At 45.2% G+C, this 27,169-nt stretch overlaps 1 protein-coding gene across 5 annotated transcripts in view; it reads left to right on the forward strand.

Annotated features, from left to right (window-relative positions):
• Positions 1–27,169, forward strand: part of RNF213 (ring finger protein 213) — a 631,031-nt gene that overhangs the window by 266,589 nt on the left and 337,273 nt on the right. The window lies entirely within an intron of this gene.

A 27,169-nucleotide genomic window follows, 5' to 3' on the forward strand; every position in this document is an offset into this window, starting at 1 on the left:
CCACGCTGAGGAACTGGAGTAATAGAGTAGATGATATTTATAATTTGGAATACCTGAGATTTAGTAGAGAGGAGGGTTGGGTGGGAATTGAGAGAAAATGGAATGATTGGTACATATTTAAGCTTACTTTGAAGTTCGCAGAGATGGTAGGAGCCTGATTGGTTTAGGTACCGAGATAGATGCAAGCGACATTAAATGTTGGCTCCAGAGCAGGAGAGGGGACGGGAAAGAATAGTATGGGGATGGGGAGAGGGGTTTTAAAAGCTTTGAGGTAATTTGTATCTAGTTGTAGAGAAGACATTTTTTCGGGGGATGAAATGTATGTTATTAACCACTTGACCACTGGGCACTTAAACCCCCTTCCTAACCAGACCAATTTTCAGCTTTCGGTGCTCTCACATTTTGAATGACAATTACTCAGTCATGCAACACTGTACCCATATGAAATTTTCGTCCTTTTTTTCACACAAATAGAGCTTTCTTTTGGTGGTATTTGATCACCTCTGGGTTTTTTATTTTTTGTGCTATAAATGAAAAAAGACCGAAAATTTTGTAAAAAAAATTAATTTTTCTTCATTTTTATTATAACATTTTGCAAATAAGTAATTTTTCTTCATAAATTTGGGCCAAAATTTATACTGCTACATATCTTTGGTAAAAATAACCTAAATTAGTGGATATTATTTAGTCTGTGTGAGTTATAGAGTCTACAAGCTATGGTGCCAATCACTGAAAATTGATCACATCTGATCACACCTGATGTACTGAGGCCTATCTCATTTCTTGAGACCCTAACAAGCCAGGCAAGTACAAATACCCACAAAATGACCCCTTTTTGGAAAGTAGACATTCCAAGGTATTTAGTAAGAGGCATGGTGAGTTTTTTGACGTTGTTATTTTTTCCCACAATTCTTAGCAAAATTAAGATTTTTTTTATTTTTATTTTTTTTTCACACCAATTTGTCATTATAACAGGTTATTTCTCTCACATGGTATGTACATTAAACAAATGACACCCCAAAATATATTCTGCTACTCCTCCTGAGTATGGCGATACCACATGTGTGAGACTTTTACACAGCCTGGTCACATACAGAGGCGCAACATTGAAGTAGCACATTCAGGCGCTCTAGGAGCATAAATTACACATCTAATCTCTCAACCACCTATTACACTTTTGAAGGCCCTGGAGCACCAGGACAATGGAAACGTCCACAAAGTGACCCCATTTTGGAAAGCAAACACCCCAACGTATAATCTATGAGGCATAATGAGTCTTTTGAACGGTTCATTTTTTTCCAGAATTTTTTGGAAAATGTGGAAAAAAAATGAAAACACATTTTTTTTACACAAAGTTGTCCATTTCTAAGATATTTCCAACACTATCATGTACATAGCAAAAATGACACCCCAAAATATATTCTGCTACTCCTCCTGAGTATGGCGATACCACATGTGTGTGACTTTTACACAGCCTGGCCACATACAGAGGCCCAACATTGAAGTAGCACATTCAGGCGTTCTCGGAGCATAAATTACACATCTAATTTCCTTACAATCTATCACATTTTTGAAGGCTCTTCATATTTCTAACACATAGCATGAACATACCAAGAATTACACCCTAAAATACATTCTGCTGAGCAAAGGGTAAGCAAAAGATTACCTGTGGTTTTAGTAGTGCAGTTGTCCACAGGAGGAGAGCCCTGATCCAGGCAGCAGGCAGGGACATGGTCAGCGACAGTGAATGGAATTGTCCAGGCAGCAGGCAGGAATATTGGTCATAGTACAGGCAGGGATAATGTCCTTATACAGTCCAGGGTCAGTGCAAGTAGAGACATTGCCAGCTGTGCCAAAATATTGGTCCTGGTAGTAAGCAGGAACATGGTCCAAGTAGCAGGCCAGGAAAGAATGGGGACAGGGGTAGAGGCTTCTCCCACCCAAATCTCTTTGAAGCCTCCGAGTCTCCAGACCCTAAATCTGGGAATAAGAAAACTAAAAAATTAGTTTTCTTCATCCAGAAAAACATTTCTGGAGCCCCTCACATATGTGGGACCCCTGTGTTCCCACTAGCATAGCAGGGTAAATGATCAGTCCAAGAGGCAGGCAAAAACATGGTCAAACAGTCCAGGGTCAGTTCCAGAGCAGGCAGAGGTAGGTACAATTTAGCGTTAGGCAGAAGCTTGGTCGTATAACAGGCTGGGGTCAGTTCCGGAGAAGGCAGAGGTATGTTTATCGTTAGCCAGAAGCTTGGTCGTATAACAGGCCAGGGTCGATTCCGGAGAAGGCAGAGGTATGTACAGTTCAGCGCAGTGGCATAAGGGGTGTGGAGGAAAATTAAATGGAAATGAGAATTACGTTTACCATACTTCCCTAATAATGTAGAGAAGTATGGTAACGGCGTAAACATTCACCTATACAGAGGCCTGGTTGGGAAGGACATTGGGGACAATAAAACGAGGTGTCTCTTCTAATTCCTCCTCTGGAGCACACCCGGCATCTCTTCTGACGTCTCTGGCCTGTTTCACTGGGGGGGGATTTTGCCAGGAAAGTGGCGTTCGTGGAGTCTGCTCACGGAATCAGAGCGAATAATTTCTGGTGGGCTTTCAGGGTACAAAAGGGCGGAGATTACTTGTTCCTGGTAGTGCAGATAGGATACGGGGTTCTCTGTAGATATTTGGTAAATAACATAAGTGTTATACATGGCCAAACTGAAAAAATAAATGGACACTTTTTTTATACCAGTGACAGGATTTTCTTGTGGGAAGGTAGGGTTCAATCATCTGATCGTTGAAGTCCACTCCCCCCATAAACAAATTATAATCGTAAACACAAGCAGGTTTCTGGACTGGGCCGTTTCTTCTTGGGACTGCCACGTAGGTGTCATTATGGATTGTCGTCAGCATGTGGACGTTTTGTCTGTCCCTCCACTTGACAGCTAATAGCTCCTGGTTCCGCAAAGACGCCGTCTCCCCTCGGCGTAGCCTTTCATTGACCAGTTTTTGCGGGAAGTCTTTTCTTTTCAATCTTAGTTTATTTCAGAAAAGGAGAAAAACATAATACAAAAGGATATATAACAGAGAGAGAAAGTTTGCTACATTGTATTCTTACATCCCGTGGTTACATGTATTATGCAAAAAAAAAAAGCAAACACTGTTATAAAACTATACCATATATGAACAGCTGTATATAGTTTGACATAAGGTCTCTGATTAAACAACAAAATATCACAATGTAAACAAAGGTCTTTATACATATGGGAAGTATGTTGTATGAGTGGGATCCAACATATGTTTACTCTTATGGTTTGGTGTATTAGTGTTATCGGAGGGATCTCCCCCTACATGATAAGCTGTCGGGGCCTTTTTTGCTCACTTATACAAAGTATTGATGTTGTTAGCCTAATCTGGGTATATGGCCTTTGTTCATAAGCTGAGAAGACTAGTTCAAAACATAGAGGGGAATGAGTGGATAGAGGGACGAGAATAACTCTGTGAGAACAGGTAAAGAATGATGAAGAAAGTGGGGAGCATCCCAGCATGGCTAGCCAGTAGATGGTAGTGGGGCATCCCTGACCCATACAGAAAAGTCGTCGGAATAACGAAACATTGCCCACGTGGTCCAGGTGATGGAAAATTGTTCCTCCTTCCCCATTTCCCACGCCAACAGACGCTCCAGATCTCTAATCTGGTCCACCTCCACAGCCCAGTCACCCAAAGAAGGTACCTCTGTTGTTCTCCAGTGGCGGGGAATCACTGTCCTGACTGCGGCTAAGAAGTGGCGCAATATATCTTTTTTAATCGTTTTGAGGGGGCCTGGAAGCATAGATAGTAGGGCTATCTCTGGAGTAGGTTTAATTGCGGTCGCCATCAGCCTGCTGTATAAATCGAAGACCTTTTGCCAAAGTTTCCTGATTGGAGGACATTCCCACCAGATGTGGAGCATTGTCCCTTTAGAGGACATGCACCGCCAGCAGGTATCTGACAAGGATGGATTATACCGTTGGATAGTCGCTGGGCATCTGTACCACCTCGTTAGTAGCTTAAATCCTTTTTCTTGGGACTTAGTCGCTAAGGAAATCCTATGCGTCAGGATAAAGCTTTTTTGCCAGTCAGCAGGGGAGATGGAGTGTTGTAGATCTATTTCCCACTTATGCGTGTATGTTGGAAGGTCTGGGGCAGAGATGTTTAGTAGTATGGAATAAAGCAATGATACTACGTGGGCGGGCGGGTCTGATTGTAAAAGTAGCTTGTCAAAGTCTGATGGGTCAGCTAAGATCTCAGAGATGGAGGAGAAAGTACGTACATATGACATTAATTGACCCCTCTGTATCCACATTGTTGGGGGCCCTCTGCTCGTCTGGGGGGGTATGTCTGTTCTCAGAGATGGGTCAGCTCGTAAAACCTGCGCTAAGCGTCTATGACTATCCCTATTCCATGGTCCAAATCTGTTACTGTGTACTGCCGGGGGGAAGGCTGGAGTTCCAAAGAGAGGGGTCATTGGGCCCTGAGGTTTAGATAGTTTACCAGTTAAAGTCAGGTAGTCCCAGACCCGAAGGGTTTGCCGAGTAAGAGCAGTAGAGAATGAATTATCCTTACGCTGCGACGTAGTGGTCCACGGCAGGGCGCAGAGGTCACCCTCATTGAGATGTCCCTCCAATTGAACCCATAGCTTGGAGGAGGAGTGGTGAAACCAGTCTACTATACGTGTGAGTACCGCCGCTTTGATACGTAGAAGCATCCGGGACCCCCGCTCCCCCCCGGGCCTTCGGGAGGGTCATCGTGTCGTATTTTATCCTGGGGCGGTTTCCCTTCCATATGAATTTGGAAAAGATCTGTCGAAGCTTTTGAAAGAACGAAATGGGAATATATATGGGGATGGTTTGAAAGAGATATAGGAATCTAGGGAGAACATCCATCTTCAAAACATTTATCCTCCCCAACCAAGAGAGCTGTTTAGACGCGTATGAAGCCAGATCTGTTTGTGTTCTGAGAAGTAGAGGGGTAAAGTTACTGGAAAATAGTTGGGATGCGTCTGTTGGAATATGGATTCCCAGATACCGAATAGTAGTAGAGCTTGTCTTAAAAGGGAAGGAGGATGAGATCTGTTGGAGAGCCGCTTTTGAAAGTGAAATGTTGAGAATTTCTGACTTACTATGATTAACTTTAAAGTTACTAACATCTCCATATCTCCTAAATTCTTGCATAATAGCAGGCAGGGAAACTTGCGGTTGGGTGACAAACCTGAGCAGGTCATCCGCAAATAAGGCCATTTTGGTATGTATAGGGCCTACATTAACACCATGAATAGCCGTATTGTTTCTAATGGCAATGGCCAAGTGTTCCATAACCAGAACATAGAGAATGGGGGACAAGGGGCACCCCTGTCTCGTTCCATTGTGGATAGTGAATTTTGGAGAGAGGGAACCGTTTAGTCTAATCCTAGCGGAGGGCGTTGTATATAGGGACATTATTCTGGAAATCATGTTTCGGCCTAGGCCTAGACCTGCTGTAGTGAGAGGCGAAGGAATTGCCAATCAACACGGTCAAACGCCTTCTCTGCGTCCACCGTGAGGAGGCACAATGGGACATTATGTGTCCGAGCATAATCTGTAATGAGAAGTGTTTTCAGGGTGTTATCCCTCGCCTCTCTTCCACTCACAAAGCCCACCTGATCTAGGTGTATTAAACGGGGTAATAATGGTTGTAGTCTATTAGCTAGCACCCTCGCGTACATCTTTAGATCTACCCCTATCAGCGATATGGGTCGGTAATTAGCACAAATAGTCAGGTCTTTGGTTTTGGGATAAGGGTGATATGAGCCTCTAGTGTTTGCGGCGGGAATACTGAGCTCTCAGATATGGAGTTAAACACTTTCGTTAAGAAGGGGGTAAGGAGGGGAGCCAATTGTTTGTAGAATTTTGGAGTGAAGCCATCAGGGCCCGGGCTTTTTCCAGATGGGGTAGATGTAATGGCACGGGCGACCTCATCTTCCGATATCGGATCCTCAAGGTCCTCTATCGTTGCACCATCTAAGGTAGGAAGTGCAGTTTGCGCAATATATGCGGCCTGTGTTTCCGCTGTGATGGAGGTAGATTCATTGGGGTTTACTGAAGGTATGTTATATAGGGATTGGTAGAAGTCTCGGAATACCTGTCCCATCTCAGCTGGCGCTGAGACAGTTTTCCCGGTCCTGTCTTGAATGTGAGGTATAAAAGTGTTGGGTTGTTTGGAATGTAAGGTGCGAGCTAGCGATCTACCACATTTATCCTTGAATTTGTATTGGTGAAAGGCTAGTTTGTTCGCAAATGTACGTGCTGATGCTTCGTATAGTTCCTTAAGCTGAGTGCGAGCGGTAGAAACCTCCGCAAGCACCTCCGCCGTGGGGGAACGCTTATGGGTAGTCTCAAGCGTTTTAAGTTTGTGAACCGCCGTAGTTATTGCAGCTGAGCGTTCTTTTTTCAAGCGAGTGCCCAATTGGATAAATTTACCCCGCAAGACCGCCTTTAATGCCTCCCATTGAATCGGTGGTGAAGTGTCGTCAGAGGCGTGGTCCGCAAAAAAGTTTATTATAGTCTCTGCTATCTGTGTATCGGAGCCTGGTTCAGTTAGTATTGAGTCATTTAACCTCCATGTCCATTCTTTTATTGGGGTAGAAGGGACCTCAAGCGTCAGGGTTATTGGTGAGTGGTCAGACCAAACCATAGGATCTATGTCACATTTTGGGGACCAGTCTAAACAGCCGTGGTCTATTAAGAAGTAATCTATACGGCTGTAAGAGTGATGCACGCTGGAGAAATGAGTGTAGTTTCGATAGTCAGGATATAGTATCCGCCATACATCAACAAGATGCATGTTATACATGGCACGTTTTAGAGCCCGCAATTTTGGAAAGGAAACAGAGGAACGGGGTGTTGAAGAATCCAATAATGGATCCAGGGGAGTATTGAAGTCCCCTCCAAGTATGAGTTTGCCCTCAGCAAAACCTGTCAGAGTCTTTAGATACTGCAAGGCTGATGGGACTTGATGCGTGTTAGGTAAATAAATATTGGCTATTGTAAATTTAGTCCCCCAAAGGGATATCTTTACAAAGACGTATCTGCCCTGTGGGTCTGTCATATGGTCAAGCAATTCAATAGGGAGTGTTTTGTGGAATGCAATAGATACTCCCCTAGATTTTTGTGTCGGGTTGGTACTGTGGAACCATCTATTGAAGTATCTGTTGGAGCAGGAAGGGGTGGAGCCAGACTGGAAGTGGGTCTCCTGCAGCAGAAGCACGTTAACCTGTCTTTTGTGCATCTGATATAGAATTTGTCCACGTTTTGAAGCGATGTTGAGCCCATTTACATTATATGAACAAAATTTCACCTGTGGGTGTGAGGTCACCATGTGAGCCATGCTGGGATGCTATAGGTTATATAAAAGAAAAAAAAAAAAAAAAAGGGTTGGGGGGGGGGGGGGGGGAAGTAAAATGTAAAAGAAAAGACACCTAAAAATATGTGTCTGAGAGGCTAATGTGTCTGCTAACGCAAAACACTGCGTGAAAGTGAAATATCACGCGCTAGGCACAAACAGTGTCCGTCCTATCGTGGGGGAGAGGTCGAGACGAAAGGACCTGAGCCGTGGTCCCGACAGCGAATCAGGCGTATAAAAATTATGTGTTGCACATTTAACGTTTGAGCCGCTTGTGAAGCGAGCGACTACTTTTTCCTATAGCAATAATGACAGTACCTTCTGTATGGGATTGAAATAACTCCCACTGCAGCACGGAAGAACATGGGTGGGGTGAGGGTCAGTAAACTAAGCCTTGCTATGTTTGTTATTCCCTTTCTGATACATAGCCTCTATTCCTAAATCTCATCAGATATATAAGGCCAGTGTGTCAAGACTTGTGGATGCGTTTGTCTTTACCTATTCACCAAAATAATAGAAACCCATTCCTATGAACTACTTTTAATGATAACAGTTGGGAACAGCCCACTAAATTTGTGAATAAGATTCAGGTAGTTAACCCGGGGGTACATAACTAGAACACTTATATTAGTTCCTGTGTTTAGAGAGATTATGTAGCCAAACCCACCATATACATATACAGAGGGCAGGGGGGAGCGAAGGATCCGCTCACGGACGCCACCAACCACCCTGTGGGTGGCAACTTTAGTCCTGTAGCACACAAAGCAGGGATTAAATAGAGCCTGTGGTCAAGGCTCCCCAGAGCGGTATCCCCCACTCCCACCACAAACCCCCAGCACATACAACATAAGGGAGGCTGAGATAAAACAATTTGTAATGGGACAAAAACACAGAGAAAGAAAAAACATTTATATATACGTTGGCATTACCTGGCGCCCGTCACATTGAGGGTCACAGAGTGGCTATTACCTATGCTCTCTCCCGAACCCCAGCCAGCTATTAAATCGGCAAAGAGCAGGGAAAGAGCTAGTATTTCAAAGTCCTTTACTCACAGACCTACTTTCCAAGATTACTAGAGAGCTCTGGCTTTAAAGAAGAGGAAAGGCACATTCTGAGGATCATAGCGATAACAGGACTTCAGAAATATGGCGATACTACCAGGACCTCTCTGTAGTATGGTAGACAGGTTAAGGCGATACAAGACATCAGTCCCCAGTAAGCTGTTGTATCAATCTTCTGAGGAGGTAGGTCCCCTTATCCCGGGGCCGGATGAGGCTGATCTAGACCTAGGACGTCTACGGCGCTGTGGTAGTGAGCCAAGTCCCATCTGTCGTACTCGGTCTTCTGGAGGATCCAGCCAGTTTAAGACATCTACCGGGTCTTGCTCGAGAAAGAGGAAAAAGTCCGGTAGTTGATCTGGGTCTGATAGCGTGAACCTGCTTGCTCCTCTGGTCACCTTGATGCTGAAGGGGTGACCCCATGTGTATGAACCTCCGGCTTGTCGTATAAGGTCGAGGAGAGGACGTACCACTCGACGCATGTACAGCGTATTGCGAGACAGGTCCGGGTACAGGTGTATAGGGGCTCCAAAAAAGTCTACTGAGCCCAGGCTCCATGCCTTTCGCATGACCTCTTCCTTCAAGGTGAAATAGTGGACCCGACAAAGAACGTCTCGGGGGCGACCATCTCGTGTCCCCTCCGGACCTCCCACTCTGTGAACACGGTCTATTTCAATTGGTGATGTTGCCTCTCTCCCCAGTACTTTATTGAGGATAGCTATGACAGTGGGTCTCAACTCTGCTCCAGATGTTGCCTCCGGTATGCCTTGCAGTCTAATGTTATTTCGGCGACTGCGATTTTCGCTGTCTTCTATGCGGAGTTGCTGTTAGCGTAGGCGACGGAGGTGTGTCACGTTTGAGGTTTCAAGTGCTGTTATACGTGCTTCATGGTCATCTTGAGCCGTGGTTAAGACTGACACTGCTTCCTCATTTGCTGTGACTTGTTGTCTAAGAGCATTTAGCTCCACGTGAAGGGAATCTTCCATTTTGCTTGCCCATGATTCAAAATCCATTCTGAAGGCAGAAAGGAGGGCTGTAGCTTCCGTTCTGATGGGCTCTCCTGACAGGGGATGTGTGGCTGACTGAGATTCCCTAGCGCCTGTGTCTAGCGGTGCGATTAAGCTCACCGATGAGGCTGAGGGTTCTCCTGCGAATTCTTTGAGTCTCGTATTGTTGTCTTCCACCGTGCCGGCTGAAGTGGTAAGTGGAGGTTTGGTCTTTCCTGTGGTACGGCCAGGCGCCATCTTGTCTTTGGGTGTCCGAGGATCGACGGGCGCTGTTCTAAGGAGATATCTCTGTATGGTGCCTTGATGAGGGTCAGAGAGCTCTGAGGAGTGTGAGCCAGCTGTCGCCATGTATGTCTCGGGTGCGTTATGCTGTATACATAGCCTGCGCTGTCGGGGTGGCACGGTACTCAGGGATGGGTGTCCTCAGCCATCCATGCTTAGGTTCTCTCTAACTGGGCCCAATCTCCAGAGGGGTGAGGGGGGGGTCTGGAAGGGAGAAGCAGAATCCCAGGTAATGACTCCAGGAAGGCAGTGAGAGACCCTCAGGACCCAGATTGTGGTGCAGGGAGAGCGGCGCTGCTGTAAGGGAGTACAGTACCTGAGTCTGGAGGCTCTGCCCAGGCTAGTAGGCCTCAAGATGGTGGCGCCGCGGTCCTCCAGGAACAGCCTCTGTGCACTGTCTGATGTCCGTTGGGGCCCCCTCACCCTGCAGCACCCTCCCAGTGATGCCCGGCCTCTTCATGCGACGGTCCGCTGTCCCTCCGTCCGCGGATCGCGGAACCGGAGGTCGGGGATGCAAGAGGCACAGTAGGCCTCAATATGGCGGCGGCCGCGGCCCTCCGGCGCGGCCTCCGTGATCCTTGTTCCGACCGTTTAGTCCCCCTCACCTTCCCAGGGATGGCCGGCCTTTTTGTGTGTCGATCCGCTCCCTCTCCGCCCGCGGATCACGGCACTGTAGGTCGGGAGTGAAGGAGGCACAGTAGGCCTCAAGATGGCGGCGGTCCGTCACAGTTGCAGGCCCGGCCTCGGGCCCGAGGACTCCAATGCTGCCTTAATCCACAGTAATTCCCTCTGGGAACTAAGCATGTGCCTATTGGGGATGGCTGTGGAGAGTTTCTATGCTCTCCTGTCTCCAGAAACCTCCGGATGGCCGTGGATAGCAGTAGGCCAAGCGGAGCTGCTCCGGAGCACGTCTTTCCCGTTCGCCAGTCGGCCACGCCCCCCGCGGGAAGTCTTTTCTATTCGTTCTTACGGTACCACATGCTGGGGTGTCTCTCCGGTGAAGATTGCGGAAGAGGGGCAAACTTGTATAAAAGTTATTCACATAAAGGTGGTACCCCTTTCCAAGGAGTGGATAAACAAGCTCCCAGACAACTTTGCCGCTGGCTCCAATATATTCTGGACATTCAGGGGGATGCAGTTGGGTGTCCTTCCCTTCGTACACCCGGAAGGCGTAAATGTACCCCGTGGCTCGGTCGCAAAGTTTGTACATTTTTACCCCATATCGGGCCCTTTTGCTGGGAATAAATTGTTTGATGCCGAGCCTGCCGGAGAATTTTACAAGGGACTCATCCACGGAAATATTCTGTTCGGGGGTATATAATTGGGGAAATTTTTCAGCGAAATAATTTAGGAGTGGCTGAAGTTTGAATAATTTGTCAAATGCTGGGTCATTTCGGGGAGGGCACTGGGTGTTGTCATTGTAGTGGAGGAAGCGCAAAATCATAAGGTATCTTGATCTTGGCATTATCGAAGAGAAGAGTGGCATGTGGTGGATGGGGTTAGTTGACCAATATTAGTACATTTCGGGTTTTTTTGTGAGTCCCATTGTAAAAGTTAGGCCTAAGAAAATTTTAAATTCCTCTATGGTAAGCTCTCTCCACTCAGGGACGGGCATAACTAGAGCCAGGGTTGCTTACTATGTACTGCTGTGCATATAGGTTGCACTGGGCCACAATGGACGATAGTAAGTCTTCGGTAAATATCAAATAAAAAAAAATCAAGCATCACAAAATCACATCAGTGTTCACCTGGACACCTGGCTGGGCGGTAAAAGGGGGGATATTTGCTGCTCCGGAATGAGGGGGAAGCCACAGGGGGTTTTGAAGGGCATAGGGAAGGGTGGCATGGCCTCTATCCTTTTGTGGCTGAGGGGACAACCTACTGGTACCTGGCCTTTGTTGCGGTGGCACTGCGCTTGAGGTGGACGGCACTGCGCTTGAGGTGGACGGCACTGCACTTGAGGTGGACGGCACTGCGCTTGAGGTGGACGGCACTGCGCTTGAGGTGGACGGCACTGCGCTTGAGGTGGACGGCACTGCGCTTGAGGTGGACGGCACTGCGCTTGAGGTGGACGGCACTGCGCTTGAGGTGGACGGCACTGCGCTTGAGGTGGTAGTAGGCTTCTGCTCCACGCCAGAACGCCTTCTTTTCACAGGCTTACATTCCTCTTCCGATTCTGTATCAGACTCGCTGCTTGTCATGGGTTCATAGGCTGAATCCGAATCGGACAGAGACACAGAGAGCTCCCGCTGCTCTCATCGGTCATGCTGAGACGCTGGTAGGCCTCCTCGGCCGTAAATCATTTTTTTGCCATACTGGTGGCTGGTGAGGTTGATGTGGCGCAGATGAGCACTGATGGGCACAGGTGGCACTGATGTGGCACTGGAGTGGGACTGGTGTGGCTCTGGTGGCACTGGAGTGGGACTGGTGTGGCTCTGGTTGCACTGTAGTGGGACTGGTGTGGCTCTGGTTGCACTGTAGTGGGACTGGTGTGGCTCTGGTTGCACTGTAGTGGGACTGGTGTGGCTCTGGTTGCACTGTAGTGGGACTGGTGTGGCTCTGGTTGCACTGTAGTGGGACTGGTGTGGCTCTGGTTGCACTGTAGTGGGACTGGTGTGGCTCTGGTTGCACTGTAGTGGGACTGGTGTGGCTCTGGTTGCACTGTAGTGGGACTGGTGTGGCTCTGGTTGCACTGTAGTGGGACTGGTGTGGCTCTGGTTGCACTGTAGTGGGACTGGTGTGGCTCTGGTTGCACTGTAGTGGGACTGGTGTGGCTCTGGTTGCACTGTAGTGGGACTGGTGTGGCTCTGGTTGCACTGGTGTGGCTCTGGTTGCACTGGTGTGGCTCAGGCGGCACTGGTGGGCACAGGCGGCACTGATGTGGCACTGCAGTGGCGCAGATGGGCACAGTTGGCACTGGTGGCACTGATGGGGCACTGTAGTGGCACTGATGGGGCACTGTAGTGGCACTGGTGTGCACTGTGGTTGCACTGGTGTGGCTCTGGTTGCACTGGTGTGGCTCTGGTGGCACAGAGGTGGCTCAGGCGGCACTGGTGGGCTTAGGCGGCACTAATGTGGCACTGCAGTGGCGCTGATGGGCACAGGTGGCACTGGTGTGGTACAGGTGTGGCACTGGTGTGCACTGTATTATCACTGGTGTGGCACAGAGGTGGCACAGGTGGTACAGATGGCACAGGTGGCACAGATGACACTGTTGGGCACTGTTGTGGCACTGTTGGGCACTACTGTGTCACTGTTGGGCACTGCTGTGGCACTGTTGGGCACTGATAAAGGTGGAAAAACTCACTGATTGTCACCGTAAAGCTCTCCTCTCCTCTCACGCTACATCGGTGTGAGGAGAGGAGAGCTGTAACCTCCTGATGACTCTGCTTTCCCTTTTTGTTTACATTTGTGATCGCTCCGTCATTGGACGGAGCGATCACATGGTAAAGGGCCGCTGTCATTGGCCCTTTACCGCGATCCGTGTTGTGCGGGGTCCCGTGGACCCGGCGAACACGGATGTTCCTGTGTGCGCGCCCGGGGGGGCGCGCGGGAGTGGTTCTCCAGGATCACGTCATATTACGTGATTCCAGAGTTATCCAGCCGCCCTGCAGCCGTCATTCAGCTGTGGGCGGTTGGCAAGTGGTTAAACTGTATTGGAACATTTTTGTACTTAAATTTAATAATAATAAAAGATATTGAAAAAAAGAAAGAAAGCGGTGCATGGCCTAATAAATTATAATAATTAATTATAATGTATATAATTAATTCCATGCAAACTATGAGGAAACTAAGGGGCTATGAACTTACACAGGTTTGACGAGTAGGAGTTATTCAATAGAATGCTCTCAAATGGTGGAACCTCTTCCTGCTGAACCCAAGAATTGGGTAGCATAGAGTATGCTGTGAAGAAAAAGATACCACAGCATGTTAGTGAAAAATTTTCCCAAATGGTAAACTCCAAAATAGAGAAAAAATGTCCCATATTTGTGGGGTGTAGGGTCCAGATACTGAACTTAAGCAGTTAAAAAAATGTATGCCGATCCCTCCGCGCACCTCCACAGCTCCCCCACAGCCCCCTCTCACAGCCAAACATGCTGGTCACTTCTAGATGTCGCTAGATGTTCTACAAACACTGGGCATATATTACAGATGGAAATTTCCCTTCTGCCTTTCCACGTCCACTACTGGCTGTTCAGCCATGTTTAGAGTTCCCAAAGATCTTCCCTCAATTTTGTGAACGCCTGGATATTCCTTTAGTGCAAGTGCCAGATTGGTACAGCGAATTCCACGTTCCTCCAACCACAAGGGATCGCTACGGAGAAGATCGGATGGATGTACAGTTCTCTCGCCAGCGGCGCCACAGATCACCAAGATCAGGATCACCCGCTCCGAATGCTCGCCGATCTTTGCAAGGGTCCTAGTTCTGCAGCATCTCCTGCTCCTTGGAGACCCAGACAAGACTCTTAAAATGATCTTCGCTACCTTTACCCAGTTCGCAGTTAAGTTGTCTTTTACTGTTATCATGTTATTTTTTAAGCGCCTCTCAACTATCATCACGGTAAGGGGCATTCAAAACCTAATGTCAGTTCTCATGTCATCTTTTCCCTGAACTATACCTTGAGCTATTACAAGGAGCTAATGAGGAATTTACTGTTTCAGATGATTGATTACACTTCCACATAGATACTAACTTCATAGACTTCCGATGCCTCCCAATGGTCAGATCTAGCTGTAAAAATATGCACCTAATCATCCCCTTTGGAACGAACATGACCGATGCTGTTGTATTGTTAGTCCCACATGATGGGATCCACCATAACCACCTTTAGCTTGACAGTAAGGATTAGTGGATAGACTCTTATAACCCTGACACCAAGGCCTTAGGACAGGGACACACTCAACATGCCAAGCTGTATATTAGTTTAAATTTGACTTTACAGTCGTGTTATGTCCGACCTAAGAACTAACTCTAAGGATGTGAAACTAACTTTGATCCCATTTGTATTATCCCACATCTATACCTGGAAACATTAATAGCTCCAGAGGCAGTTTGGTTTTTGGCACATCTTTAACAGTGCTCACCTAATTTGCCGGGAACTTTGTTGAGGTCTGTTGAAATTGCCCTGCTATGCTACCTGTCCATCTCAGGAAATGTCACTAATGGTGCTAAACTCTCTTTATCAACTATGACCTTCTAATTGAAAATCCTTACTCCCCTGTTTGGTTGGTCTTCATTACTTTGATTACTCTAAAGAAAACAACACGGGTTGCTGCAACTAGGCTCCAAGTGTATTCATACTTCAGTTTATTACTGGTTTAATGCTGGTTTAATTTAAGAACAAGGGATCGCATACCTCTCATGTAAAAGCCAAGCAACAATGGGCCTAGGCTTGGGCCTTACATGATTTGATAACTTACTAAAACCTGCTGTGACTTTAGACTTGAAACAAGTCCTTCAATAATAAATGTGACCTCATAAGGGCTTTGCGCTCTGTCTAGCCTTATATCCTTTCTCCTCCTTCCTGCAGTTACTATATATGTTTATATGTTCTTGCTTTAAATATTTTGATTTCCCTTTTTAATTTGTACTTAGAGATACATATCCAACTTGTCGATTTACTGAGTATGATATCTTTGTGTTATATGCAATTCAATGTTACGACACACCTACAAGATCTTACCTAGGGCTTATAGTTAGGCCCTTCTCAAGAGACAAGTTAACATCAGCATCATATGCTGCTCACCACACCCAGACACCTACACTCCCCTTGACAACTTTGACTATGACTTAATCCTACTTGAGATCTCGTTCTTTATTCAATACAGTATATTTGTCCTTTACTAGGCCTTAATCACATACATCACGTACATAGAGGTTACTCTACCCCCACAGCATGTTTTTCTATGCTGAACCGTTCCGGGACCCCCAACCTTGCATTGTACAAGTTAGCTGGTTCTTCCTTGCCTCACAAGATTTCCCTAACTGTACGCAACCCCCCACCCCCCTCCTCTCCTGATGGGGTTTTGTTTTGTTTTTTCTTTTTTAAAAAAAAAAACATTCTCTCTTCCTTTTTCCACTTTACCAATACTCTTTCCCCTCTGCTTACCCTCCTCTCAGTCAATCGGACCCTTACCAAACCTCAGGCACACCCACCAGCACCTTATTCTCTTTGCTTCCCCTCCCTCTCTGCTACACAGGTCCCCCCTCTGTAGTTTTATATCACAACAAAAACAGCCACCAATAGTAAAGAGACCCATTCCAAGAAGCTGAAATTAATCTCGATAAATGCACAAGGCTTCAATATTCCCGAAAAAAGATCACAATTACTTATGAGTTATTACGAGGAGGCAAAAAGCAGACGTAGTACTCATTCAAGACACATTTTCGAATGGACCAGATACCCAAATTTACTAACCAATGTTTTCCAATAGCTCACCATGCCACCAATAACTTGGCGAAGTCAAAAGGTGCCTCTATCCTCATCTCCAAGCACTCTCCTCTTACTGTTACAGACACTTTGGCAGAGGGCAGGTATTTTTTTAATAAAAGACACTCTTTATAATAGACCGATCACTGAGGTAAATCTCTATCGCCCAAACATTAAACAAGTCTCCTTTCTAGACTCTATGGTAACACAGTTGTCAACCTCTAAATCAGGCATTCTTGTGGTGGGAGGAGATGTCAATATACCACTACTGGTATATCGTCCATTTCTTACAGAGCATTAGAATGCATTAACCTTTTATTACAAGAGCTTTTGATCACATGGCTTACACTCAACCCACAAACGCACTTCTCTATACCGCATAACAGATACTCCAGACTATATTATTTATTTTTATCCCAATCTGACCTACAATTCCTATCAACTTCCACCAATGAACCATCGATCCTGTCAGACCACAACCCAATCACTCTGACATTGTCTCTTCCAGACACTAATCGCTGCATATATATGTGGCACCTAGACGCTTCCTTTCTCACAGACAAAGTTTTGATGGCAAAATTCCTCTCGTGCCTTCAAGCCTATTTTAGGGAGAACAATGACCCATTAGTGTCACCAATTTTGATCTGGGAAGCGCATAAGTGCGTAATTAGAGGGGAATTTATTGCTGCAGCCTCATATAGACGCAAAGAGAGGCAAGCTCGCATAGACACATTAACAAAGCGCATTAGGGTACTGGAGGCATCCCATAAACAATGTAAATCAGGGGGATACTAATGCGCACACCACAGGATACAAAAATCTAACCAGTAGCTGCCAACATCAATGGTGTTCTCACACTAAATAAATTTGAAAGCTATAGGAATGTGGAGCTTACTAAATCTAACATATAATAATAATAATAAAGTGCATCTAATATACAGTAAATGTGCAAATTAAGCAAATATTATATAACGTGATCCTTAATACAGATAGGCAATAAATCTTTATAAATATAGTGCATGAAATGTGCAAATAGGCAGATATGTATTCTTAAAAACTGTGCAATAAAGGCAATAAAATCATAAGTGTGCAAATAACGATCTGATATTTCCACAAAAGAGTGCAAAGAAATACAGTCCCATTTAAAGTGCAGATAGTACCAGCCTTTATAGTGACATATAGATGCATCTATATGTCACTATGTAGATGTCATGTATAGATGTGACATTTTACGGGGGGCGTGGTCAACATCACCTGGTGACCCCGCCCCCTTATGCGTCACAGTCCCAGCATGCCCAGGGACTGTGACGGCATAAGGGGGCGGGGTCACCTCCTATATAAGTCACATCGGAGCGCTCAGAGAGCATTCCAGCCAGAGAGAGCGTCGTGTCAACATCGGAAGAAGAGAAGAGGGAGGAAGACAAGAAGCAGAAGAGAAGAAGGCAGAAGTCCGGACGCCTGCTAGCAAAAGAGCGGCAAAAGAGCAGAAGATAGCGGAGGAGCCCGGCAGAAGACCTGGAGAGCGCGGAGAATAACCGGAGAGACCCCCGAAGTCAGAAGAAGACCCCCGGAGCTGTCTAATAAATTACTTTAAAAACCTGTGCAGTGTGTTTTTTTTTTTTTTTTGACACTTTTTCCCTAGGTGAATGGGTAGGGGTACCATGTACCTCATACTCATTCACATAGGGTGGGGGGCCCGGGATCTGGGGGCCCTCTTATTAAAGGGGGCTCCCCGATTCCGATAAGCCCCCCGCCCGCAGACCCCGACAACCAACGGCCAGGGTTGTCGGGAAGAGGCCCTTGTCCGCAGGGCGCCCCCTCCCCCAAAGCACCCACCCCCCATGTTGAGGGCATGTGGCCTGGTACGGTTCAGGAGGGGGGGCTCGCTCTTCCCCACCCCCTTTCCTGATCGGCCGGGCTGCGTGCTCGGATAGGGGTCTGGTATGGATTTTGGGGGGGACCCCACACCGTTTTTTCGGCGTAGGGGGTTCCCCTTAGAATCCATACCAGACCTAAGGGCCTGGTATACCCCTCGACGGGGCTCGCAAGGTGTCAATCTCGCCGATAATATAGTCCGAAAGCACTTGCCAAAACTGACTCCAAACAACTAGATCGACCAATTTCCTCGGAGGAACTAATTCAAGCCTTGAAAACAACTAAAACTAGGGGAAAGCCCAGGCCCCAAAGGGGTTATCTGCACCATACTACAAAACCTTCACAGCTATTCTTGTCAGTCCATTTCTTGTAGCTTTTAACTCCCTGCCTTTCAGACCAATTGGTCTAAAAGGTCTACTAGAGGTTCACATCTCAGTGATCCTCAAAGAAAGGAAAGACTGTACACAGGTCACCAACTATAGATCTCATTACTTAACGTAGATTTAAAACTTTTTGCGTAAATCTTAGCAAATGGACTATCATTGCATATGACATCACTGATCAATACAGACCAGGTAGGCTTCAGCCCTGGTAGGGAAGCCACTCCCATTAGACACACTCAGCACAGAGGAACAAACTGTAATTTCTTCAGAATAACAAAAGGCAGAAAAGGTTGTTATAATCCTTGCAATGTACATAGATCACCCAGAGGGAAATGTTTTTTTCTCAACAAAGTGGAGTTACTCTTTAACTTTATTTTTGCATTCTATTCTGATCCGTATGAGTTTGTGTCAACGGCCACCTATTGGATGCCTTCACCATATCGGATGGTACAAGACAGGGATGCCCACTCTTGCCACTGTTGTTCATGCTCATCCTAGAATCACTACTGAGACGTATTAGAGTGATCAACAACATCAAAGGGATTGATGTATTAGGATGTACACACAAAATAGCAGCATTAGCGGATGACGTACTACTCTCTCTTTTTAACAGAACCACAACTGTCCATTCTCAACATACTAAATGATTTTGCCCACTATAAAGTTCTAGCTAACTTACAAATCAATTTTTCTAAGTCTAATGCCCTTATGCCCATTATTACCTACCTATACTGAGAAGTATCTAGCGGGACCTTCAAACTTGGCATAAAGGCCTGTTTTCCTGGTTTGGCAGGGCTGCAATAATCAAGATGAACGCTGAACATACTTTCCCACATAATTTATGTCCTGCAGACGATACCCATACAACTCCCCAAAATGTTATTTATGACTTATAGAAAAGCTTGCATTTTGTTCCTATGAGGACATAAAGGCCCCAGACGTTACGACCTACTCACAATGCCAAAACTAAAAGGAGGCATTGGGCTACCAGACATCTAGAAGTACTATTTAGCAAGCCATTTAACTAGGGTGGCGGATTGGAATTTAAATGAGCAAACAAAGTCATGGGTTCAAACAGAAAATGCAGGATCACCAATCCAATCCCCTTGCATCTGATCCCTTGGCTCCCCTCCAATCACACCCTTGGGAAACAAAAAGACCACACGACCATTGGCCCCTCTCTCCATTGTTTTCACCTAACGTGTAAGAAATTGAATTTAACCTCTTCTCCTGGACCACTGACCCCTCTTAAACATAACCCAGACTTCGCACCCGGACTTTCGTCTCAATTCCTGAAAGAGGTTTGGCCTCATGATCAGATAGGAGCGGAACATTTTTGTCAACGGGGTTCCCTTCTGTCCTATGAATCTTTAACGCCTAAAACTCACAATTCGTACTTCCCCTTCCAGACGTATGTTCAGTTAAGACATTTTTTTAAAATTCCCAAATACATCCCCTGATTGGTCCAGAGAACCAATGATCTGTTCCAGAACCAATCCACAGAGCCATCTAATATCCTTCATGTACGTTCTCCTATTTTTCAATTCTGAGGAGTAGACCTCGTCTAAGATGGGGAAAAAACATCTCAGTCTTTCCTTTACCGACAATGAGTGGTAAAAATTCTTTAAAAATACGCACAAAGGGTCAATTAGTGTAACAACGCCGGAGACAAAATATTTGCAGGATAGTACAAGACACCTACCCAACTCCAAATTTTCACCCTCGCAATCCCCTCTATGCTGGAGATGTGGTTCTGTCACAGGCTCTTTACTACATCTATGGTGGTCCTGCCCAAAATTGCAAACTTTTTGCAAAGCGGTTCATCAATCTATAACGAAAAAGTACGACATATACTCTCGATTTCACGCCTGCACAATATCTACTACATCATTCCTATCTTCCAAATTCCTCATACCACAAATCTTTAGCCACACATTTTGTTAATGAAGCCAGACACTGCATCCCTTTTGAAATGGGGTACCTCTTCTCCACCAACACTCCCAGACTGGCAGCTGGTTGTCTGCCAAACTGCAAACATGGAAGAGCTGATCAGCATTTCAAAGAACAATCTGTCTAAATTTACACACATTTGGGCATGCTGGCTCTATTATTTAGAATCCGTTGCCCCATAACTTTACTGGGTATAAATATAACTTGATTGAACAGAGCGCTTTTTGCGAGATATAGGGGAAACGGACAGCCAACTTACTCCCCCTTCCCCCTCTTCTTTGCTATACCACTTTTGCCCCTTTTAACCTATCTCTATTCCACCCCACCCTTTCCCCCACTGTCTTTCCTTCCACTGTAACATCTCTTTTGGTGGTTCTCATACTGCATAGTGTATGGGCAGCTTTATACAAGCATTTTTCACCACGCTTTTTGGTGCATTTTTAGCACGTTTGTCACACAAAAACGTGCACCTGCTACCCATGCTTGGGGTGCCATTACCATTTAAAGAAGTTGTAATGGCAGAAGGTTTTTTATCTTAGCAGCCTCCTCAGCACCCCCTAATTACTTACCTGAGCCCCATCTCTCTCAGCGATGTCCACAAGTGTCTTAGCCATCCGACACTCTCCTCCTGATTGGCTGAGACACAGCAGCGGTGCCATTGGCTTCCACGGCTGTCGATCAGTCAATTAGTGTGACTCAGCTCAGGTGCCCCCCTAGCAAGCTGCTGCTGTGGGGACACTCGATAGGAGGAAATGGCCAGAGGAGCAGAAGAGGGACCAGAGAAGAGTAAGATCCAGGCTGCCCCGTGCAAAACCAACTGCACAGAGAAGGGAAGTATAACATGTTTTATTTATTTTATTTATTTATTTAAACAAGACTTTACAATCACTTTAATGGCAACGCAAGTGTGATGCGCATCTGTAGTGCGCTTCCAAAACATGCAGCAAAGCGCACATTTTCTGTGTGGTATGCTATGCGATCCAAAATGCACAGATGTGAATGTCATTTCAATTTCACTTTCAGGCCCCATGCACACCTAGCAGAGTGGAAGGGCACATTCTTGGCTCATTTTTCCCACGACACACATAGGGCAGCCCATTGATTTCAATGGAATGCCATGCATGTGGCAAAGTAACTCATGGGACATTTTGGCATGCTGAGGTTTGCACATTTTTTTTTACTGCACGCTTTCCTACGTTTGTCTCTCCTTTTTTTCACGTGCAAAAATCTGTGTTTGACTTTTCCCTTAACTACCAACCTTGCTAGAAGATATACATTGGGATAAAATTTTAGTAACAATAAACACGGAGGAGAGATGGGTTCGCTTTAAGAGCATATTAGATAAGGGCATTAGCCAGTGCATCCCATTGGGTAATAAATTTAAAAGAGCGAACAAAAGTCCTGGATGGCTTAACGCCAGTGTAAAAATGCATATAAAAGCAAGAGAAGGCCTTCAAAAAATACAAGGTTGAGGGATCATCATCAGCATTCAAACTTTATAAAGAATGCAACAAGAAATGTAAGGGTGCAATTGGGGCGGCTAAGATAGAACACGAAAGACACATAGCGGAGGAGAGCAAAAAAATCCCAAGAAATTAAAGTATGTAAACAGTAAAAAAGGGAGGACAGACCATATTGGCCCCATAAAGAATTAGGTAGGACATCTGGTTACAAAGGATGGGGAGATGGCGAAGGTGTTGAATTTATTCTTCTCTTCAGTCTTCACGACGGAATCGTGGTGCTTTAGTAACCAAAAATACAGTGTTTATCCTCATGACACATCACAGGAAGCACCCTCATGGCTAACAGGGGACAGAATTAGAATTAGACTTGGGAAACTTAACATTAATAAATCACTGGGATCGGATGGCTTGCACCCGAGGTTACTTAGGGAACTCAGTCAAGTAATTGCCAGACCATTGCTCCTAATTTTTACTGACAGTTTACAGACCTGAATGGTACCAGTGGATTGGAGAAAGGCCAATGTAGCACCAATATTTAAAAAAGGCCCAAAATACATCCCTGGGAATTACAGACCAGTTAGCCTAACATCAATAGTATGCAAGCTCTTGGAGGGGATGATAAGGGACTATATACAAGATTTTAGTAATGAAAACGGTATCATTAACAGTAATCAGGATGGATTCATGAAGAATCGTTCTTGCCAAACCAATCTATTAACCTTCTATGAGGAGGTGAATTGCCATCTAGATAAAGGAAGGCCCGTAGATGTGGTGCATCTGGATTTTGCAAAAGCATTTGACACCGTTCCCCATAAACATTTACTGTACAAAATAAGGTCCGTTGGCATTGACCATAGGGTGAGTACATGGATTGAAAACTGGCTACAGGGGTGAGTTCAGAGGGTGGTGATAAATGGGGAATACTCTGAATGGTCAAGGGTGGGTAGTGGGGTCCCACAGGGTTCTGTGCTGGGACCTATCCTCTTTAATTTGTTCAGAAACGACCTGAAGGGTGGGACAATAACTTCTCCGCAGGATGTGGAAACCTTGCAAGAAGATATGAACAAATTCATGGGGTGGGCAACTACATGGTTTAATGTAGAAAAAGACAGTTTAACAAGACACATGGCCACTCATTAAAATTAGAAGAAAAGAGGTTTAACCTTAAATTACGTAGAGGGTTCTTTACTGTAGGAGCAGCAAGGATGTGGAATTCCCTTCCACAGGCGGTGGTCTCGGGGGGGGGGGGGGAGATGCAACAAGTTTTTCACACCTGGATTTGGGGATCCTCTGCCATTCCCCTTGCAGATCCTCTCCAGTTCTGTCAGGTTGGATGTTAAACGTTGGTGGACAGCCATTTTTAGGTCTCTCCAGAGATGCTCAATTGGGTTTAAGTCAGGGCTCTGGCTGGGCCATTCAAGAACAGTCACGGAGTTGTTGTGAAGCCACTCCTTCTTTATTTTAGCTGTGTTCTTAGGGTCATTGTCTTGTTGGAAGGTAAACCTTCGGCCCAGTCTAAGGTCCTGAGTACTCTGGAGAAGGTTTTTGTCCAGGATATCCCTGTACTTGGCCGCATTCATCTTTCCCACGATTGCAACCAGTCGTCCTGTCCCTGCAGCTGAAAAACACCCCCACAGCATGATGCTGCCACCACCATGCTTCACTGTTAGGACTGTATTGGACAGGTGATGAGCAGTGCCTGGTTTTATCCACACATACCACTTAGAATTAAGGCCAAAAAGTTCTATCTTGGTCTCATCAGACCAGAGAATCTTATTTTTTTTTTTTTTTAGCAAACTCCATGCGGGCTTTCATGTGTCTTGCACTGAGGAGAGGCTTCTGTCAGGACACTCTGCCATAAAGCCCCGGCTGGTGGAGGGCTGCAGTGATGGTTGACTTTCTACAACTTTTTCCCATCTCCCGACTGCATCTCTGGAGCTCAGCACAGTGATCTTTGGGTTCTTCTTTACCTCTCTCACCAAGGCTCTTCTCCCCCGATAAGCTCAGTTTGGCCGGACGGTCAGCTCTAGGAAGGGTTCTAGTTGTCCCAAACGTCTTCCATTTAAGGATTATGGAGGCCACTGTGCTCTTAGGAACCTTAAGTGCAGCAGACATTTTTTGTAACCTTGGCCAGATCTGTGCCTTGCCACAATTTTGTCTCTGAGCTCTTCAGGCAGTTTCTTTGACCTCATGTTTCTCATTTGCTCTGACATGCACTGTGAGCTGTAAGGTCTTATATAGACAGGTGTGTGGCTTTCCTAATCAAGTCCAATCAGTATAATCAAACACAGCTGGACTCAAATGAAGGTGTAGAACCATCTCAAGGATGATCAGAAGAAATGGACAGCACCTGAGTTAAATATATGAGTGTCACAGCAAAGGGTCTGAATACTTAGGACCATGTGATATTTCAGTTTTTCTTTTTTAATAAATCTGCAAAAATGTCAAATTCTGTGTTTTTCTGTCAATATGGGGTGCTGTGTGTACATTAATGAGGAAAAAAATTAACTTAAATTATTTTAGCAAATGGCTGGTTGGACTTGATGGACTTGTGTCTTTTTCAACCTTATCTACTATTAACTATGTAACTTCTGTGTTTGGATGCCAATAACAATTAAAGCCATCAAAAGCGCCACTAGTTAATTTTAGGTGTATAAAGGTGGACATACACTATACAATCTGATTGTACAATGTCTGTACAATCTCCTTTAGATTTACCAAAACTATAAAATAGGAGGAGACACCATCTATCCAGTCACTCTGTATCCAATCAGACAGGCCCTTGCACTACATAGTTGATGGTAGATCTAAGTCTCGGTTCACACTGGTGCGCTTTGCGATATCGCATATGATTCGCACTGCAGTCCAAATCACATGCAAAGTCTGTGTGATGCGATTTTAGCCATACAGATTGCTGAATTTGCATTGCATTCGGACCAAAGTCGTGCAGGACCCTTTTTTTTGGTCCGCACCAGAATTGGATCGCATGGGTGTTTACACCCATGCTTTCAATTCACGTACGAACTGACAGTTCGCGCTGCGATATGTGAACCGATCTGGGGATTCCATTAACTTTGTATTGACACTTCCAGCTGTTTGCATATGGCAGTGTGAACCAATATGCGATTCAGGTGCGATGCGGGAACCCGCACTGGATTCGCAGGGTTCTCGCATCACCAGCACCAGTGTGAACCGAGCCTTAAGGAGATGGTACAATGTATTGTGAGCTTTACAGACTTCCAGGGACACATTTCTCCTGTTTTCAATACTACAGCTCTGCTTTACATAGGTTGTTATGTGATCGCTCAGCTCCTGCACACAAACCAATTGATGGCTGTTTATTTAGTGAGAACCTTATTCACTGATAATGATTGCATTAGAGAAGAATGAAACTGCAGAGGTGGGTTAGAGCAATCTCCTGGAGGGGTAGGGCAGTTGCATGGTATGTTAATGAGGTCAGATGGTAAACGATTTCCTTCTAACGTTTTTTCCATCCCAAATACCAGATTCCAGAATGTGTAATGGAGGAGTTTTCTGTAGGAGACAGAGCCTAAAATAATACCTGTCCTAGAAAATGGAGAAAGCTTTTTTTTTTTTTCTTTTTTTTTTTTTGCAACAGAGGTACATTCATGGTATATTGGTACATGTGGAAGCTGGAATTTAGAAAAAAAAGTGAACTTAGCTTTTAATACTTTTATAATCCTCAACCTTTTGTATGGTTCTGCTGTTCCCCTGCACCTTCTAGGTTTTAATTGGTCATCTCTGTCCCCACTGAAGAGATTTCTGTTCACCTACTGTTTTTTCAACTAGAAAGTGTAAGAGGGGAAAACTTCTAAGGGGAGAATAGAAAACAGTGAAAAGATGACAGATGTTTTAATGCTTCACCATTGTACTAGAATTTTTTTTTTTTTTTACTGCCTAGATTCATGCTCAGTGATTTAAATGTGACATAGCTTTTAACCCCTCCTCACTCTGTCCCAAACTCTTTGGATCCAATCAGGACAGAATCCCAAATTTTATTGAAGAACCAATTATTCAGTCAAAACCTCCCTCATTAAATGCTAGCAAACATCTGAGGGAGAAGGAATTCACCTTCTTAAATAGTGCTCTTTTTCTGTATACTTGGTTGTTCAGTAAGCCTTTTTTTTATTTTTTGCTTTTTTGAAAAATGTTATACTGCCCTTTATCTAAGTGCAGTGGGCTCACACTGTGCTTGCTGTCTCTGGGAAAGGGCAGGTTCACACCAGATGCAGTCTAGTGTGCTTTTTTCTGCATCAAAAACATGTGGACACTTGGTTATATGGGTTCCAATAGCATAGTTCACACCAGTGCGTTCCAGTGCAGTTAAAAAAATTAGAACTTTCTGCGCACTGAACTGTACTGTAAACAGATCACCAGGACCAAATGGATTACCTGAGTCCTCAAAGAAGTTAGCCATGTCATTTCTAGACCGTTATTCCTAATCTATGGGGACTTCTTACTGACTGGAAAAGTACCAGCAGACTGATGAAAAGCTAACATGGTACCAATATTCAAAAAAGGGCCGAGACACATACCTGGAAACTTCAGGCCAGTCAGACTAACATCAATATAGTTTATAAACTATTGAGGGGACGATAAGGGAGCATATCCAAGAATTTTCAGATAAGAATAGTATCATTAGTAGTAACCCAGCATGGATATATGAAAGATCGTTTATGTCAGACCAACCTATTAACATTCTATGAAGATGTGAGTTGTAATCTGGATAAAGGAAGGCCAGTGGATGGTAGTGTATTTAGACTTTCGCCAAAGCATTTCACACGGTACCCCAGAAACGCTTAATTTACAAATTGAGGTCTGTTGGTATTGATGATGGTATTTGTACCTGGATAGAAAACTGGCTACAGTGGTGTGTCCAGGGGGTTGTGATAACTAGTGTAACATCAGAATGGTCTGTAGTTGTGAGTGGAGTGATCCAGGGCTCTGTTCTGGGACCGATTCTGTTTAACTTGTTCATAAACGATGTAGAGGTTGGGATAAATAGTTCAATCTCAGTGTTTACTTATGATTCAAAGCTAAGCGGGGAAATAACCTCACAACAGGATATTGAAACCTTACAAGAAGATCTAGTTAGAATAGGTGTGGTCAAACACATGGCTAATGAAGTTCAATGTAAGAAAATCTACAATAATGCACTTGGGGGCTAAAAATGTCAATGCAAGCTACACCCTAGCTTACCCCTTTCCGTTCTTTCTATATCCTTATCTTGTGTTGGTGACGAGTGGGAGGTTGTCTGAACCTGAGTACCTGGTGTAGAGGTACTAGT

Source organism: Aquarana catesbeiana, linkage group LG03, assembly GCF_042186555.1.
Source record: "Aquarana catesbeiana isolate 2022-GZ linkage group LG03, ASM4218655v1, whole genome shotgun sequence".
In the NCBI taxonomy this organism is placed as follows: Eukaryota; Metazoa; Chordata; class Amphibia; order Anura; family Ranidae; genus Aquarana; species Aquarana catesbeiana.